At 36.8% G+C, this 12,304-nt stretch overlaps 1 protein-coding gene across 15 annotated transcripts in view; it reads right to left on the reverse strand.

Annotated features, from left to right (window-relative positions):
• The window catches only part of LOC5573818 (sodium-driven chloride bicarbonate exchanger), a 215,542-nt gene that overhangs the window by 105,662 nt on the left and 97,576 nt on the right, over positions 1 to 12,304 (reverse strand). The window lies entirely within an intron of this gene.

Genomic DNA, 12,304 nt, shown 5'->3' on the forward strand with positions numbered 1-12,304 from the left:
GGAGGAGTGGAAGAAGTGGTAATATGCCCCATCTACTAGAAGGGCAACAAGTTAGATTGTGAGGACTTTCGAGCGATCGCCATTCTAAATGTGGCCTACAAAGTATTATCCCAGATCATCTTCCGTTGTCTTTTAGGTGTAGTAAACGAGTTCGTGGGAAGTTATCAAGCCGGCGTCGTTGATGGCCGATCGACAACGGGTCAGATCTATACTTTACGGCAAATTCTCCAAAAATATCGTGAATAACAGGTCCCTACGCATCACCTTTTCATCGATTTCAAGGCGGCATATGATAGTATTGATTGCGAAGACCTACGGAAAATACTGGACAAGAACAATTTTCCCAGGAAGCTCACGAGACTGATAAGAGCAACGATGGAAAGTGTGCAAAATTGTGTGAAGGTTTCAGGCGAACATTCCAGTTCGTTTGGATCCCGCAGGAGACTACGACAAGGTGATGGACTTTCGTGCCTGTTGTTCAATATTGCGCTAGAAGGTGTTATGCGGAGAGCCGGGCTCAACAGCCGGAGTACGATTTTTTACGAGATCCAGTCAATTTGTTTGCTTCGCGGATGCTATGGACATTGTCGGCCGAACATTTGAAAAGGTGGCAGACCTGTACATTCTCCTGAAACGCGAGGCAGCAAAAGTTGGAGGTGGGGTCGATAGACTGGGATATCTCAGGACGAGTTTCGGCGGTGTGCAGGAGAACGGTGTGTGGAGGCGAAGGATGAACCACGAGCTCGACCTACTCTACGGCGAACCCAGTATCCAGAAGGTGGCCAAAGCTGGAAGGATACGATGGGCAGGTCATGTTTCAAGAATGCCATACAGCAACCCTGCAAAGATGGTGTTCGCTTTGGATTCGATTGGTACAAGAAGGCGTGGAGCGCAGCAAGCTAGGTAGGCGGATCAAGTGCGCATTGATTTGGCGATCGTGAGGCAGAACCGAGGATGAAGAGATGCGGCCACGAGTTTATAAATGTCACCACGGATATCTCATAGGTTTCCATAGAAGTCTGCACAGAAGTTTCTGAACATGTACTAAATTCATATGTTTTTCAATAGGTACTGATATAATCAATAAAAAAAACCACCACTGCTTCTACAGCAATGAATTTAAAAGCTTGTGCAAACAAGCTTGTTTGGTTTTCGGCGTTTGATTTGCCGACTTCTCGCATGTGTCATTCTCATGCTCGATGAAAACATCAAAACATAACAAATGTGAATCATCATGATAATTTCCACTCGCTGTTGATTCACTACAGTTTTTACTTAATTTTATTGAAGTGTTTTTATTTTGATTGAATGGTGCGACGCTCTTAGATTATGATTATGATCACAACCACTTACATTCGTTGGCAATTTTCTTTTCTCTGCACTTTTTATTCTACTACAGTAGAATCTTCTTGAGTTTTCAAAGCATTGCATAACTCAATATTTTCATGAGTTGATGTATCTTTCATTATCACTGGTTTCACTGATTCTTAAAAACTAATGGCCTGCACGCCAAAAATTTTCCACTCAGTCAATGTCACGATATTACATTCCTGAAGTAGCTAGCTTCTTCATAATTTATGAGCTTTTTTGCTTCCCAAACATCGATGTCATTGTACTTACGTATACCCAAATTTGTACCACACCGGATATCTTTTGAACAGCATTTTCAAAAAATTCACAATCACAAGATATCACTGAACTTACTACCTTACTTCGCGACGATCGAATTTAGAATAACTGATATGTTGAGCATCTTCGCTTCCGGCCGGAGTTTATATTTACCTGAAATCGAGAACAGAAACAAAAACATATCATCAGAATTGACACATCCAATTGACATAAATATCAGAGCGTGCCAATTTTGGCACACGGGTTACGAATAGAGTGGGGCACACCTATTGTGTGTCGAGCTCGTTAGCGTTTAATTTGCCACCTCCGAAAGTATCGTGAAGTGGGGTACCCACCAGCAGCTGTCCGCCTTATAATTCGTGCTAATTCGCTACAATCTGCTAGGCGGCACGCGTTCTTGGACGGATCCAGTTTTTACGGTATATCATAGCCGCTAAAGCTAACGTGGTTTCAATTACTACGGTCAACAGAACTTTAAAGAACGTGACGGATGAAACGAAGTCGTCCCCGAATGATGTGTCATGGGACCGACTTGATAAATGGGAAGCTATCTGTAACCATATCTCTAGTGCTAGAACTATCCAGAAAAGACCTTCGATATCGATTTGCCGACAAAATTGCGCACATCAATTTTCTTCTCTGCCTGACCGCCAGTTGACTGAGTGACTCTCGATGTTTATCACTTTTTATATTTTGGGGGAAATTTCCTATCAAATTACCTTTAGCTGCCACGTGTTGCCGGTTGGAAAAGGCCAGGCCACTGAAAGATACCATTGACCATGAAAATCTGCTTGGTCGAGTCATCGTTGATTGAACCCATAAAGTCTACTCCGGTGGCGTTATGACTGTTTTCATAATGGGTTCAGATGAAGACGTCGGTCGTCGCCGCAAAAATAAATGGCCAGTTGGAATGGTTCCAAAAACCATTGCGGAAACGGGCTGTTGCCTATGGGTATAGAATCTATATACTATAGATTTGTGATGGGATGAATAAGTTTGCAGCCGTCGTCTATGATTGCATGTGCAGTGCTCATTTTCCTGGTTCGGTTACGTTGAAGGGTCTGGTGTCGGTGTTCCTGTCAGGTATTTTTTAGTCACGGATTCGCAAATCAGCTAAAATAAAAAAAATCTCAATGTTTCATATTTGTGTAAACGCTTCTCAAAGCAGCAATGAACGTTAAAAAAGAAGATGTCCAAGTTCTGAAAGGGTGTCGATAATAGCAGTCGGAACCCTGAGTAATATAGTGTGATACGATGGCCAAAAAAGCGAAACCCAGGCCACAGGCGATTGAAGCAACAGAGCTTAGAGTTCAATGACTTCGTATGAAATCGGAATTGATATTGAGAAGTGGTCAAAGATATAACGAACATTGCTGTATCATGACAATATTGAACAACTACCGTAAAACTAAACATTACATATACTTTGAAATTGGATAAAATGGACAAATCCATGTGAAATTTGCGAAAAAGTTACAAGTCACCTCGGTGAGAATCGAACTCATGACTCCTTCTTCTTCTTTTCTACTTGCCATTACGTTTTCACTGGGACAGAGCCTGCTTCTCAGCTTAGTGTTCAATGAGCACTTCCACAGTTATTAACTGAGAGCTTTCTTTGCCGAAGTTGCCATTTTCGCATTCGTATACCGTGTGGCAAGTACGATAATACTCTATGTCCAGGGAAGTCAAGGAAATTTCCATTACGAAAAGATCCTGGACCGACCGGGAATCGAACCCAGACACCTTCAATATGGCTTTGCTGTGGACATACTAATGCGAAAATGACAACTTTGGCAAAGGTAGTTAATGACTATGGAAGTGCTAATAAGAACAATAAGCTGAGAAGCAGCCTCTATCTCAGTGAGCACGTAGTGCCAAGAAGAAGAAGGCCTGAGTGAAAGAAAAAAACTTTAACTCTGTCCGCAAATACTTACAGATTACAATACAGATTTCAACTATTTTTTGTCAGTACTTTCGTACATATACCTAGTTGCTAAAAGTGTCTAAAAGGATCTCGTGAATGCTCCTGTGGCCGCAATTATTCCGGTGGGTCAGGTCTGGTAAAAAAGACTACTTTTTGGGACATGCCAAGTTATTTTTAATAATTTGCAATGGACATCAGTAGCTGGTTTCTAAACCATTTTTTATTTTGAATAGAATTGTTCTTAATGATAATCTTCATGAAAGATCTTTTGAAGTTTGTAATGCGAAAGCCCATTGTTTACCACTTTATAGAAAAAAAATGGATTTCAGTCAAGTATAAACAAAATTGTAGGTCAAACAAAATCTATCTGAGCTATAGGCAGAATTCTCACAAAATGCTTGGTGTTAATTATGAACAATTTTTGTGAAGATTCAAGTATCCAGACAATCAAAAGTCGTATATAAATTGCCATGAAAAGTCGTTTAATTTTACAAGTTACATCACACCCGCACTACATGGTGGAGGAAATCGTTTGAATACTGAGTTTCCTCGCATAAGACACTACTTTCTAAGTTCATTCATACATACATTCCCGTGTACATGACTAAAGTAAGTCGAATCAATCCGTAGCAGCTGTCAAATCAACTTTGTTATCATAAAGCATGACGCATAAGGCTACAGATTAGTTCGCAATAAAATGTATAGGGGAACTGGGGGTAAAATGAACACCCTAAGCAATTTTCGTGTTTTCTTGCTTATGAAGCTGTCAGATTATTGTTCACTTACTCAGAATTTAAGGATGTTTATGCAATGTAACAAGATGAAATATTATCAACAGTATTATAATTTTGAAAATTCCTTTCCACTGAGTCAATCTTTCAAACATGTGGGTAAAATGAACATTAGACAGTTTCACAAAAATCAAAATGTCTGGGATTTAACCAGTCACCCCCAAGTCCTAGTTGCAATACTAAAACAAACTACCAGACAAATTTTCATCCAATTTGGAGAAGATTAGGAGGTGCCTCAAGTCAAATTTGTGTTTTTTGGCTATTTTTTACATATAAAAAATTCTAACGAGAATTTGGAAACACGAAAATCAAAATAAATACCACTAGTTGAACGTATTATTAGTACTTTACAACTTTTGAGAACACTGTATGTCGATTAGAGATGGTTTTGACCTCATAAAATTGATTTCTGTCCATTAAAGTACCTGTAAAACATACATTTCTCTACAGTTTTTGTTCTACGAGATTCTTAACCTCATGCCTAATCATAAAAGTTCAATCGTAGTATTATTCCTTTGTCATTTCTGAACATTTTTGTAGTACATCATTTTTGTATCCGAATTACAGATAAATTGTAAAAAATCATCGGAAATACGACATTCCTCATTCCCCTGCATTTAGAGCTGCTGCCAAATGGCGCAATTGCTGACATGTTACAAAACTGAACAAAGTAGCTTTGCTTTTTCAATGATGGATGATGATTGAAGAAAACAGCTATCAAATGTCGTCAACGCAGTCGTGTTTCAAACAACATTTGCATTTGATGCCAAGCAATTATAAATGTGCTATAGTCCCGAGGTCAAGCTTCTCGACTACCGATCTTGAGGATCGGAGTTCAATTATGATTATCTTTTTTTTTTCGAGTGTAACCAATGTTTATTAATGCAGCAGAGAAAAAGTACTAAAGGTGCAAATCACTACTTGAGCATTTCTATTCATTCACTTAGGAGTGGGAGATTTTTGTGAGTCCTATTGATTAAGACTCAGCCACAAGATGCTCTTTTGAACAACGAATCGTTATTAAATTTTTTGGCCTCAAGTCATTTGGTCGGCAAAAAACAACACTCTTAATGAACTCCCGTAATCAAACTCTGATCCTCAAGATCGGTAGTCGAGAAGCTGAACCTCGGGACTATAGCACATTTGTAATTGTTTGGCATCAAATGCAAATGTTGTTTGAAACACGACTGCGTTGACGACATTTGATAGCTGTTTTCTTCAATCATCATCCATCATTGAAAAAGCAAAGCTACTATGTTCAGTTTTGTAACATGTCAGCAATTGCGCCATTTGGCAGCAGCTCTAAATGCAGGGGAATGAGGAATGTCGTATTTCCGATGATTTTTTACAATTTATCTGTAATTCGGATACAAAAATGATGTACTACAAAAATGTTCAGAAATGACAAAGGAATAATACTACGATTGAACTTTTATGATTAGGCATGAGGTTAAGAATCTCGTAGAACAAAAACTGTAGAGAAATGTATGTTTTACAGGTACTTTAATGGACAGAAATCAATTTTATGAGGTCAAAACCATCTCTAATCGACATACAGTGTTCTCAAAAGTTGTAAAGTACTAATAATACGTTCAACTAGTGGTATTTATTTTGATTTTCGTGTTTCCAAATTCTCGTTAGAATTTTTTATATGTAAAAAATAGCCAAAAAACACAAATTTGACTTGAGGCACCTCCTAATCTTCTCCAAATTGGATGAAAATTTGTCTGGTAGTTTGTTTTAGTATTGCAACTAGGACTTGGGGGTGACTGGTTAAATCCCAGACATTTTGATTTTTGTGAAACTGTCTAATGAACATGTAACGGAGGTAATATGGACATATACTTGGGGGTAAAATGAACACATGCTGGGGGTAAAATGAACACCATTTAAATTGAAAAGATTGCGACATGATTCTCGGCATCTGGTGCATGATCAATGCATATTTCAAAGACATTCCGAGAACGTAGAACGTTTAGCTACCACCATTTGGATGGCTGTTCATGTCTGTCTTTGTACTTTCTCCAAAAAACTCTCGGTATATTAAATAAAATCCGATAGTATTCGCCCTGTCATGATGTACTTGAAATATCTAAAGTAATTTCTGTTATTAAACTACGAAAAAGTCCAGATTGAATTCTCGGAGGCATCTAAATAGGAAATTCGATAGGAAGTCACAAAAAAAACACTAAATGAGCTCCCGAAGAAATTTTGAGTGTAAAATCTGTTTGAAGTTTCCGGAGCAAACCTTAATTTTGAAAAAAAAAGTTCTTATCAATTTCCTAAAGAAAAACAGACAATAATTCGCTCAGTAATATTTGTCGTAATTTTACAAGAAAATCCAAAAATAAGTCTATGAAATATTTTTAGAGGAATAGCTGGTCAGATTCTACGAGGAAAGTTTGTTTTTGTGCTCTTTGGCTGTGTTCTTAACTTTTTCAGGACAAAGGTCTCTGAAGTTCTTATTTTCAAGATACTCAGTCGCTACCAGCCGTGGATACATTATTTCCTATAGATAATGTGATAAACTAAAATATAACCCGATTTCCATTGTTATGTAGTGAGAAGAATGTGTAACTTGTTTGAGTATTGTTGTGAACAATGTTTATCCTACCCAAACTATAGATGTATTAACAATTCCCCCATCATATGAAATTATATTTTTATTCGACAACTGTCTAGACATCCAATCGAACACATACTCATCTTGCTAATGAATCGACACAACATTCATGGTATCCTTCACGGATTTCATCCGTAAATATCGGATGATTCACGTTGTTGTGGTTGTTGTTTCGTAATGGCTTTAAAATGAGTATCGAATGTACGATGCGCAAGCCTTCCAAACCACGTGATTACGTCCCGAAATGCAAACAACTGAACAGCGACAAAAATATGATAAAAAAATCTCAAACGATTGGCGAATTCCGTCAATTCCGCAATCATATAAACGCAAGTCATCCTCTTCTGGGCGGGCAACTGACGAAGAATGTCATGTCGATGAAAAAATTGCATCCTTTTGTACGCTCATCCAGGTGTGGAATGCATCGACAAAAGAACCGCAACCACGACTCTTACGGTCGGTCGTAGAACAATGAAACCGGGCGTCTGGTCAATTCAAGAGCTGAGCAAACTATAGTGATACGATTACACCCCGGTTGCATTTACATTGCATGGCTAGACTACATATCGTTCGGTGCTGGTGTGGGTGCATGTTCGGCTCGGTTCCAGGGCAATGACCGTTATGTGAATCGTTGTGTGTCATATGTTGAACATTTAGCAGACTCGAAAAAAAAAGAGGTGAACGGCTGCACTTGAACTCGCACAGAGCAAGAACAGGAACCAAGATCAACACCTCGATGATGGCTGGCTGGCTGGCTGGCTGGAGGAACGGATTACAGAAAATGCTTCGATACTATGGGCTTCTTGCTGCAAGCGCCGCCAATCGAGATGACATTGGAACAACGAGAGACCGCACGTAGGAGACGATGCAGAAGGATTTACCCGTTGTCGTCGTCTGGCTAAGGGCAATGAAGATATCTTGCCGAAGGGGATTCCTCGCTAAGAGATTTGAACATGTGGCGCCAAGATGTTGGTTGATGCGAATTGAATCACGCGGAAGGCGAACTTTGTTTGTGTTTGTAGGGTACTGACCTACGAGACGGCAGCGAATGGTGTAGATTTTTTTTCGGTTTGCGTGCACGGATGTTTATTTCGAAAGGAAGTGTAGGGAACGATGTCGATTAGTATCCGATAGTTTCAGCCGGATAAAAGTTTGTTTCGTTGCAGTTATTCAATTTGCGTCATTTTGATGCCAGAAGTTATTTATTCAATTTTGCGCATTTGTGTATGGATTATTTCAATGTTTCCTTACAGTTTAGGAATGCATTTAAATTGATTATACTTCATTATTGCTCCAATGAACGGAGAGTATGTATAATGTTTCTGGTCATGCAATGACGATTTATTTGATTAGCATGCGACGTTTGTTTGTTTTAAAACTATTGCGAGTTAGTCAGATTGATATAATTTCAGGAAACGTGCCTTTCTATCTAGATAACATTTTAAAGTGAGAACAACTCCAATGCATATAGCACTTGAAACAGCAAGTTACTTATTTTAGTCGACCTCAGGCTGCACGGAAAGTCGTTGTAATCATCAATCATTATCCAATCGCATTCCGGAGAAACGTCCTGTGCCGTGCAAAAAAAAAAAAAAATGTGGAGATACGTGCCGTGCAAAAAAAAGAAACCGTGCTAATTCCGGAATCTGTGTAAAAATAAACCGTGTTGGTTCTGCAACCCGTGTAAATAAGAAAAAAAAGCGTGTCTAATCCGAAATCCGTGTAAATAAGAAAAAAGCCGTGTTAATTCCGAATTTCTTGCAAAAAAGTACCGTGTAAATTCCAAAAGGCGTGAAAAAAATCAATGTAAATAATAAATCGTGCCAAAAACCGTGTAAAAACTTTAGTGTACTTTGTTCTTAATCGATAAGCATATTTCGACTACCAGTTTCGATGATAATTATTCAAATGAGACAAACTATGGAGGAAACAGTATATCCTTCCGTGTTACCTCATTGGCGCAGTTTTCCAACTCTGCCTTTTGAATTTCTTCCTAAAGTTTCTGTTAGGATTCTTTCAACAAATCTTTCAGATTGCTTGAAAAATTAACAGCAAAAAATATCCAGGACTTCCTGCAAAAAACACTTTGAATGATTCTTCCAGGTTATTCTAAGGATTCCTCGGAATATCCCTCTAGATTTTCAAAAACAATTGAACAAGACTCAATTGGGAAAATGATCTTAGCGATTTCCCAGAGGAGTTCTTCACAGTTGTATCTGTATTTTTTTACAGAAAAATCAGAAAGTAAAATACAGAAAACACATAAGTTTCATCTAACAACTGTTCTTTCATGAAGTCTTCCGCGAAAAATCTCGAAAATTTCCCGTGCGATTTGCTCGGGGTTTTCTTTGGAGAATTATTCTATTGTTTCCCCTGGGATGTCGTTCTAGGATTCTTCCGATAAATTTACCACGGATTCACCCAAGATATTTACTTTTAGCTGTCTACGCAATTTTACTGGGATTTTTCAAAATAAATTTGTCAACAGATTTACTTAAGTGATTATGCACTTCTCATAAACAAATCTCCAGAAATTCCATTAGGTATTCTTCCAGGATCTAAAAATTACTTCATTTTTCCGAATGTTCATTCAGATATTCTTCCATAAATAATATCTTGAAATCTATCCACTCTTCAAATTTGGTTAAGGTGAAGATAAATCGAAGCCAAACCTCAAATTTTCAAGAGCACCGATCTGGAGAACCAAACATCCGTTTAAACTGAAAAGTTAATCTATTGGTCACTAGCTGGTGGTGATCAATCGAAGATACTGAAAATTTGAGGTTTGGCTTCGATTCATCTTCACCTTAAAAATCTATTTCAGAATTATTTCAAGGGATTTCTTCGCATTTATTCTACGAATCACTCCATGTCAATATCCGATTTATTTCAGATTTCAAGAGTTATAGAGTTATAATTTATAAAGTTTTAGAAGAACTTTTAGATTAAATTAAATTTGTTAAAAAAAAACACACAACACTCGTCGGAAAATTTATTATTTCATCGTAGAAATTATCAATCTTATTGATGAAATTCCTGACGATGTACCTCATAGAAAAGGATGTCACTATGGGTGATCAGGTGGCCAAAAATCGAAAAAATGATATATATAAAAAATTTTATCGTGACTTTACACATCCCATCCTATTTTGTCCCAAGTTGTTCCAGGCTATAATTTATTTCCTAGGGTACTTTGAGATGTATACTAAAGGATCGTGAAGAATTTAGCTGCACAAATTTGCACTTTTTTAATTTAGAGCTTTTAAAATTCTTCCAATATTTTTTACCATTTCCTGTTAAAAATAGCTAAAAAATAATTCAGAGGATAAATGAATAAAATCTTTCAAATTATCATTTCTATGGTTTGCACAACGTTAATCGCATAAATGGCTTATATGCATCATTAGTAACAAAACTTATTATTTCGTTATAGGCTCTCGAAAACTTGTTTTTGAAAATAAAACATTAAATTTGTATCAAAAACGTAAGACACAAAACGGGAGACGGCAAACATATTTTTGGCCGCCAGTCTGTATAATCGCTTATAGTGGATGTACTACAAAAAATCTTGATTTTTTTTCATTGTCTTTTATTACGGACAATGATTAACTTTGGAACGGATGGAATGTTCACTGAAGGCCATAGTATAACGAAACTTCGGAGTTCATGCAAAAAAAAAATCTTAGATTTATCTTAGAATTATTTTTGCATGGAGTCCGAAGTTTCATTATATTATGGTGAAAAGATTCCAAACAAACTTTTTTGGAGGGTCTATTTTTAACTATTGTGGTAGCTTTCAATTGTGTTTGTTAAGAATATTGCCGACATGTTAACATTGATTTTACTTTTGCTGGGGAATTCCTGATGAACTTTCAAAAATCAGATATAAGATATAAAAATCCTGCAATTTTTCAGAATTCCGTTATTTTTTTTAATGTTGCTTTCTGGAGTATGAAAAATTTTTTTGTTCGAAGCTGCTCAAGCAAGGTCATGCAAAGGAAGGAGAAACAAAAAATGTTGAAGCAGGTAGAAACAACAGATGGATAACGAAACAACTAAAAATAAGTAATTATTTAAAGGACAACTGAAACCTCTCCAATGAATTAAAAAAAAAACAAATGCTTCATCAGAATCTTCTTTAGAAATTCTTAGGGTTCATCAGAAAGCCACTAAGAATTCCTCCCTGTTTTAAGGAAGATCCTTACATGTTTTTTTTATGAATTTCTCAATAAATCCTTTCCCAGTTATTTTGCTAAATGTTTCTTCTCATATTGCATTCCCACTTTGCTAATTTCGGAAGCAAAAGTATTCCTGAGATTTTCAACAAATTTCCTCTGAAGATTCGAAGACAAGAGACATTCCAAAAAAATACTTTTATAGGTAACCCCTGTACAATTCGGGGTTTTGAAGTTGAATTTCAGAAAAAAAAACATAGGAGAACTTGTGACACAATTTATGATGTATTTTTATTTTTTTTTTCTGAAGGACTTTATATGAAATTTGGGAAAGAATTTATTTTATATATATTTTTTTAACCTATCTATCTTCTATATAAATAAAAATGGAATGGTGTTTGTATGTCACGGATTTGGATGATTCTTTCTTCATTTTGTTCCTCAAGGATTCCGACGTGTTTGTGTGTATAAAAGTTCCATAATATTCATCGGGAATGTCGGAAAAACGAGAGTGAACGGAACTGTCATTTTGTATGGGACGATTCGTAGCGGTTTTCAACAGCCTACTTGATAGCAAGACGAAGTTTGCCGGGACCACTAGTATGATATATTAATTAATTGATAACTCATCGAAGGTGCTATAAGGTACACTGGGACAAGTTAGAACGGCTTGGGTAGGACAAAGTATAGTGCTACACTTTTTTTTAACTTACCGTAAAACGGGGTAATTTTGATATTTTTTTCGAAGAAAACTTGATAATGAAGTATAAATTGAACACAATTGAATGAATTACGTAACATTTATAGGGCATTACATACCTCTAGGCGTTTAACGTTATATGGAAATTTCAAAAATGATCCCAATTTGTGAAAAATGCTTTTCGCCAAGAAATTTGAGACCATATTGAAGTTCTATGATAACTAGGCTGTCGAAGATAAGTGATCAAATATTCAAAACTACATCAAATAGTGATCGTAGAACAGATTGTTTGTAAGTATTTCGAAAATGCAAAAATTGTATCAATTTTTTATATTCGTATATAAAGCCTCATATATTCAGATTAACAGAAATTATGATATTTCGTTTAGTGTGAGGTGGGTAACGCACTATCAAAGTTACCCGCATTATCAAAGATACCCCGTTTTACGGTAAATAGGAATT

This window comes from Aedes aegypti, chromosome 2 (assembly GCF_002204515.2).
Source record: "Aedes aegypti strain LVP_AGWG chromosome 2, AaegL5.0 Primary Assembly, whole genome shotgun sequence".
Classification (NCBI taxonomy): Eukaryota; Metazoa; Arthropoda; class Insecta; order Diptera; family Culicidae; genus Aedes; species Aedes aegypti.